Here is an 8,104-nt window from a genome sequence, read left to right on the forward strand (position 1 = left end):
TTGCCATTGAAATTGATATTGCTTTTGCTAATTCAGGTTTTTGTTCAGTCTCTGATTTCCTGTCAGTCTTCCACAACATTCATATCATCTGCTCCTTGCATTTCTTCAGTTAAAATATTTACAAAGAACTGTAGTCTAGAGGGAATATTCAAAAACTGAAAAACACCAGTCAACATTACTGGGTTATATTCAAATAATATAACATTCAGATCCCTTAGCAAAGGTAACAGCACTAAATAGAACCATGCATTGAAACTGCCAATTTAAGGACATTTGTTTTCACAATGGGTTCCTTAGAACATCACTCATAGGATTTGTATGAAGTACACTACACGTACAAACTTACTGATGTTTATTTTACTTGCAAGAATGAGTCACCCATCAGCCAAAGCCATGAATACACACTTACAATATAACAATGCCACAAACAAGACTGATTAGATGATTCTCACTTCTCTAGTCCATCCTCCTATCCTGGTTCCCAGAAATGTTGACCTTAACCTTTGATTTTCCCCATTAGAATTTTTTGGTCTTGCTTTTCAAATCAACATGAGTAACATGTCTATGTTAATTCCTTGCTTTAATTCTTATGGAAGAATCATAATACTCATCTTCTGTTTTCCCAATTTGTCGACTAAATTTCACTAGGACTTGGGATTTGGAAAAACATATACGTTTACAGAAAACTGCCAGGAAGGAATTCCCTCATGGAAATACTACCACTGCCTTTAAAGTTACGTGTGGCCGTGTCACAGGGTTTAGGCAATGGGACATGGAAAGGAGTAGCCTGTGTTATTTTCAGGCAGAAACTTTGACGACCATTAAGCGACTTGCCATGTTTCCTTCTCCCTGCGGCATTGGGCATGGATGTACATGTTGTTAGAACCTCCAGAAGTAGCGTTCCTGAGTGACTTTGATAAGCTGAGACTGCTAATAACTCAGGTCAAACATATAATATGCATGAGCAAGTTTTGTGAGGTTTTGGGGTTGTCACTACAGCATAACCTACAGTGACAGGCCCCATGCATCAGGCATATTACATACCCTCTCTGAGTTGCAATTCTATTATTGAAAAAGAGGAAAAGTAATTTTCACTTTAGTTTTTTTTTGTAAGGACTATCAAGATAAGTGCATAGCTTCGCGGCCTGAGCTTGTGCTGTGAAAGGGGAAGGGGAGGTGAGTTAGCACATCTTTATAACCAAGTGCCCAGGATGGTGTCTGGCACACTGGGAAGGAAAAAGTATAAACAGTCCCATGATGTAGTCTCTGAAATACGCTCCCCTCTCTGGTATCCGAATACCACTAAACTGCCTGAGCAATGACTGTGCCAGTCACCTTACATACACTATTGCTTAACCTCATAACCACCCTATAAGGTGGGGTTTTCGAGTCCATTTTACAGACAATGGAACAGAGGCTCAGAGAGGTCACATCTTTCAGGTTCCAAAACCTGCATTATTTTAACAATTTCAGGCTGGGCGCGGTGGCTCACGCTTGTAATCCCAGCACTTTGGGAGGCCGAGGCGGGCGGATCACGAGGTCAGGAGATCGAAACCATCCTGGCTAACAAGGTGAAACCCCGTCTCTACTAAAAAATACAAAAAATTAGCCAGGCGTGGTGGCGGGCGCCTGTAGTCCCAGCTACTAGGGAGGCTGAGGCAGGAGAATGGGGTGAACCCAGGAGGCAGAGCTTGCAGCGAGCCGAGATTGCGCCACTGCACTCCAGCCTGGGCGACAGAGCAAGACTCCGTCTCAAAAAAAAAAGTAAAATAAATAAAAATAAATAAAAAAATAAACAATTTCATACCACGTCCCTGACATTTTGTGGCCAAATACCCTGGGTCTGCCCTGGTGTCTCACACCTGTAATCCCAGCACTTTGGGTGACTGAAGCAAGTGAATTGCTTTGAGCCCGGGAGTTTGAGACCAGCCTGGCCAACATGGTGAAACCCGGTCTCTACAGAAAATACAAAAATCAGCTGGGCATGGTGGCAGGCACCTGTAATCTCAGCTACTCAGGAGGTTGACGCAGGAGAATTGCTTGAACCTCAGAGGGGGAGGTTTCAGTGAGCTGCAATTGCACCACTGCACTCCAGCCTGGGTGACAGAGTGAGACTCTGTCTCAAAAAAAAAAAAAAGAAAGGGAATACTTTGTGCAGACACATCACATACTTTGAAACTGCCCTCATCAAAAGCTTGGGTGGACCCCAGTTGACAGAGCAAAAGAAAGAATGTCTCTGAGCCCAATGGAATCCACTGCAGTTCACTCCCCAGGGTCTCTCCTACAACTGTAAATCTAAATGCCAGCCATTCCCTGAGAAACCAGAAGCCAACTGCAGAAAGCATGAGTTCGATGGAGAGAAGGTTCACACGGATATGCTCCCCACCACCCTGAGACTGCAGTTGTGGGCACATTAATGGCTGGGTGAGAACCAGGCTTTTGTTTTTGAGACCAGTTACCATTATACTGAACAACCATTACAGTAAAAGAAACCTAAAGAACTAAGCAACAGCCAATAAATATCTATTTGATGAAAAAAAAAAGTGCATAGCTTTGAATAGGTCTAATACATAATAAATATTCAATACATTTTTCCGATCCAAAGGGATAAAGAGAATATTCTAGAAACATATATTTAAAAAAATGGGAATCAGAATGACATCAGAATTCCCAAATGCAACATTGGAAGCTAGATATCCAAGGGGTAAAGCCTTCAAACTTCTGAGGGAAAAGTTGTCACAGCTAAACTATCAATTAGGTAGAAAAATCTATACCTAGCCCAACTATCAATTGAATACGAGGGTAGAATGCAGTCATTTTCGCAAAAATTTGTATCCTATGCATCTTTTCTCTGGCAGTACTTCACCAAAATGAATGAATAATTTGTCCAAGAAGAATACCTGTGGTCTAGGAAACAGGAGAATCCAAGCTAAGACAGAGCAGATTCCTGTGAACGGTTTTCCCAGCTTGAAGTCTGGGCCGAGCCTTGTAAGTAAGTGGCTAGTCTGCAGCAGGAGAACAGGACTCAAAGTGAGACATAATCAGGAACAGTGTTAAACTGCTAGGGAACCAGACATACACAGAAAATAGTGCTGTGGAGGGAGAGTACATTCTATCGGAGAGTTTGAGAAGAATTCATGACAGTACACGGCTAAGCAAAAGAAAAAATATATAAATAAGGCAATTACTAACTCCATAAACAAGAAAAAAATTCGAAAAGAAAAAAATGAAGTCATAATAGACTCAGCAGAGAAGATTTGCAGGGTTGTAATAATTTAGTTACTAATTACTCATTGAATCAGAAATTTAAAAATAATTGCCAAATATAGGTAGAACAGGGGAGGAGAAGTCAGGAGAGGCTAACTGTTCGTTTTTCAAATTAGGATATTAATAGATTATGCCTAAAATTGGTAAAACGAAATCTACTATCAGTAGGTTATTTTAAAATATGGAGGCAGCCATGCATGATAGCTCACACCAGTAATCCCAGAACTTTGGGAGGCCGAGGCTGGTGGATCCCCTGAGGTCCCGAGTTTGAGACCACCCTGGCCAACATGGCCAAACCCTGTCTCTACTAAAAATATGAAAAATTAGCTGGGATCACACCACTGCACTCCAGCCTGGGCAACAGAGCGAGACTCCATCTAAAAAAAAAAAAAAAAAAAAGGGAGGCATGTGTCAGAGGAAGCATGGGACAGATCTGAAAGGAGGTGCCTGCATTTAGGGTTTGAGAGCACTGTTTTCTGTTATAAACCACATAGTGCTGTTGACTCTTTAAAATACGGACACGTACTCACTCTGAGGTGAAGATTAGTTACTATTTAAAACTTAATTAGTACATACCTAAATCCATAAATATTTACGTATTTACACAAAGCCCTGGGCGCCAGACCTAGGTCAGCCAGTGGCAATTTTTGTGACCTGGGTAAGTCCTTTCACCTCTCTGGGTCTCAGTTTCCCAATTTGCAAGCAGAAGGTTTGAACTCCCTGGCTATTGCTCCATCACTATTATCAAGTGATAATATTAGATATCACTAATTCACTATCATCAAAACGCAAACTTGCAAAATATCTTGAAGGTTTACAAACACATTCTTTTTATTTGCTTTTTTTTTTTTTTTTTTTTTTTTTTTTTTTTTTTTTTTTTTTTTTTTTTTTTAGACGGAGAGTATCGCTCTGTCACCCAGGCTGGAGTGCAGTGGTGCAATCTTGGCTCACTGCAACATTCGCCTCCCAGGTTCCAGCAATTCCCCTGCCTCAGCCTCCCAAGTAGCTGGGTTTACAGGCATGTGCCACCATGCCTGGCTAATTTTTGTATTTTTAGTAGAGACAGGGTTTCACCATGCTGGCCAGGCTGGTCTAGAATCCTGACCTCAGGTGATCTGCCTGCCTCGGCCTCCCAACGTACTGGAATTGCAGGCGTGAGCCACTGCTCCTGGCCCCAAACACATTCTTTTTCTTAGATAAAATACTAAAACCAAAACATTTTAGATTACAAAAATGGAAGTACAAAGGCTTGGGCATATTTATTGGCCATGTTTTTTTTTAATGAGGTGGTTTCAGTAGCCAGGCAAGCTTTGTGTGAGCTACACTTTTCACTCTAAACAATGTGGATAAATATGACCTTGAGTGTTCTCATTTTCACATGCCCCTTTTTTTCTCTCAGGACAATTTTAATAGTGATTAAACCAGAATTCAGTGTCCAGATGAGCACACACAGAATAATCTTTTCACTGAAGAGCCCCATGTGTCCATTGCACGCCTTGGAGGTCTTGTGTGGAACTAATGAAGCACTTTGAAAGTTCAGGGATTTTCATTAGAGGGAATTCATCTCCACCTCACCTCAAGCTTCATGAGCCATTTCTCTACCTGTGCTAAACTCCCAAACAAGTAGCAGCAGAGAGCATTTCCAAAAAAAGATATTAAAGTCACAGCTACTCTAAGACAGAGCCTCCCCTCCAGTTTCTGCCTCCTGCAGCTTCTCCTTCCTTCTTCTCTGTTCTTTTCATGCACACCACCCACACAGTCCGTTGCAGATGGATACGTGGTTCCGGTGATTTAACCTTACTTTCTCCATTCAGGCCCCTCAGGCGTGATTTCTTCTCTGGAGTCAGAGCTCGCTTCCCTAGCACCAGGTGGTGTGGCTGTGAGCAGGTGATGTTAGCTGGGTATAATTTTTAAACTACCATTTATTTATCTGGCAAGAGCAAGCCCCAGTGATCCGCCTCCATTAAAAGTTCAATCCAGAAGAGTGAATCTGACAGCTCCAGACTTCTGGCCTCAGAGCTCTTGATTAATTTTTGTGCGCAGAGTCTGAGGCAAAACAAGGGCAGGATTTCCTGGGTGGCTGTTGGAGGTGCATTTGGCGGCCATTACTGCCCTTCCAGCTTCTTCACTCAATTATGCTGAGCTGAGGTTTGTCACACTTTGCATAAGCGAACTCAATGAGTACTTTAAAAGCCCTATTCTCATTTCACACGTGAAGAAACTGAGGCACAGGGTGGTGAAGTGGCTTGCCGAAGTTGGCACAACTAGCAGTTGGTGACGTCCGATTGGAGCTGAGGTGTGTGTTGCTCTAAAGCTCTTTTCCACTTGGGTCGCGTCTCTCATCTCCCCGAGGGCGCTGCCTGCTCTGTGTCGCCAGGACTGGGCTGGAGGTGGCCATTGGGGTTTCACGCAGAGGGTCAGAGATTTGCTGAGTGAATGTGGACTGTCCCTGCTTTGGCTGCAGAAATATCTTTCCTCATTCTTGATCACCCTCATCTTTTTGAATCCCAGGTACAGGCTGAGAAGGGTCTATAGGTGACATGCAGCGTATACCAGGACAGAATTCCAGTCCAACTTGGTCACAAAATGCATGTGCTTTTATGCCAAGTTATTGGACATGTGTCTAGAGGCATAGAGTGACTTCGCTGCTCTTTGCCTTCTTTGCTGTGCCTTCTGCTTTCATTCCTCCAGCTCTGCCTTCCTGCTTGTGGTGGAACCTGAAGTCTCAGTGTAACCCTGTTCCCTAGGCAGGTCCGTGCTATCTTCCTGGCCTTGACACTGAGGACTGGTTTAGAATCTGGTTTCTACTGTCCAACCTTCCAGTTTGGGAAGATAAGTCACAGAGCACCGTCTTCTAAGCAGCAAGAGTAGCCCCTGGGATAAAATTGCTGACGTCTCCGTGACGTCCCGGGACTCATGCGAGTGCAGGAGGCTCCATGTCTTTGGAGGCTGCATCAGACGGATTCTAGCCTCAACTGAATGAAACCTCTGAGTTTGATTTTACATAACTACTCTTAATACTTACTTTAAAAGAAAAAAAAAGACCTGGCAAGGACTATAAATGTTTTATTTTTAAATAACATTTCTTGGATATATTTTTGTAGGGGGGAGGGCACAAATAGACTTCAAATATATTACATATTCATTGCAGAACATTTAGGAAAAAAAGAAAAGCAGAAACAAGAAAAATAAATATTTTCTATAATCCCAACAACATGAATATTTTAAAATATGCATAGGCTTTTATTCTTTATAGACCTATCTATATTCACTTTTCTTTATACAAATGGAAATATATTGCATTTACTGTTGTTACCTGACAGTAGTCTAGTTAACAGCCAATTCTCTCCAATCTGGTTTCTGAGCCAACCCTGATTTTGTTGAGACGCAGGACAGCCTTGTGCTGTGGGGAAAGCTGGGACCTTCTCCAGCCTGAGGGAATGAAACTTAATTGGTCTAGGTCATTCTTAATCATTCCTCTCACCTTGTCAGTGATTGACTTGGGAGTAACCTTGTGACATTATTCTGGCCAAAGAGACATCAGGGAAGTCTGTAGGGAACTTCTGGGAAAAGTTTCTTTGCTCTTTAAAAAAAATGACTTGTAGAAAGAAACTTCCCCTTTCAAGTCTGGGTATTGTCTGAATGTTATCTGAAACAACGGCAGCCAATTTGCAAACATGGGAGATGAGGGAGCAAGCTTGATGAACAAGATCAGCTGATGAACAAGAGCAGAACCGGGACAGCTGTTCTTTGTTGAGCTTCTGAATTAACCGATGTTGCAACCGTTCCCAAACCATCTTGTTAGATGGTAAAATAAATAGCTACACTGTTTATGCTGTTTAAATTTTTCTGTTACTTATAGCCAAAAGCAACTTATCTAACAGAATTTCTCTTGTCATTAGATATTCTTTTTTTTAATAATAGAAAATATTTTATTTTGAAAGGTTTAGTCATTGGGTCTACAACAGTTTTCCATATAAGGAAAATACAGTATTAAGTTATCTGTAATTGTCTTACATATTGAACAACCAATGAATGCATACAAGTAACCAATTATATGTGTGCAGAGACTAGCATCAAGGAAATATTCATTCATAGACACATGTTTTCTAATAAAATATATTTTAAGTTTTTGATGATCTTCTGCTATCATTTTTGCTATGTTATCTGAATAGCCATCCAGATCCGTAGTAAAAGATCTTATTAGCTACATAACTAAAGAAGTACTCCCCCAAGGAAGCTGACACCATCATTCCAGGACTTAACAACGTTTCACTTTTTTTTTGAGACAGAGTCTCACTCTGTCGCCAGGCTGGAGTGCAGTGGTGTGATCTCGGCTCACTGCGACCTCTGCCTCCCTGGTTCAAGCGATTCTCCTGCCTCAGCCTCCCGAGTAGCTGGGATTACAAGCACGCGTCACCATGCCCAGCTAATTTTTGTATTTTTAGTAGAGACAGAGTTTCACCATGTTGGCCAGGATGGTCTCCATCTCTTGACCTCGTGATCCGTCCACCTTGGCCTCGCAAAATGCTGAGATTACAGGCGTGAGCCACCGTGCCCAGCCAACATTTATCTTTCACCATGACTATACCATTAAAAATTTTAAAATATTTCTCAGAATTGTATTCTTCAGTCTTTTCCATAATATAGTATATGGAAATTGCTAATAGCGTTACATTAATATTAATAAAACCCGATTCTATCTAAACCTTTTTCTCATAAAACATTAAAAAACAGACTTTTTGTTTCTTCTAAAAGTAGTGCTACATGGACTGCTCAACTGCAATGCCAAATACTTCCAGAGACACCATAGGACCACCGAGCTTTTCCTATTGCC

Source organism: Nomascus leucogenys, chromosome 1a, assembly GCF_006542625.1.
Source record: "Nomascus leucogenys isolate Asia chromosome 1a, Asia_NLE_v1, whole genome shotgun sequence".
NCBI classification, from domain to species: Eukaryota; Metazoa; Chordata; class Mammalia; order Primates; family Hylobatidae; genus Nomascus; species Nomascus leucogenys.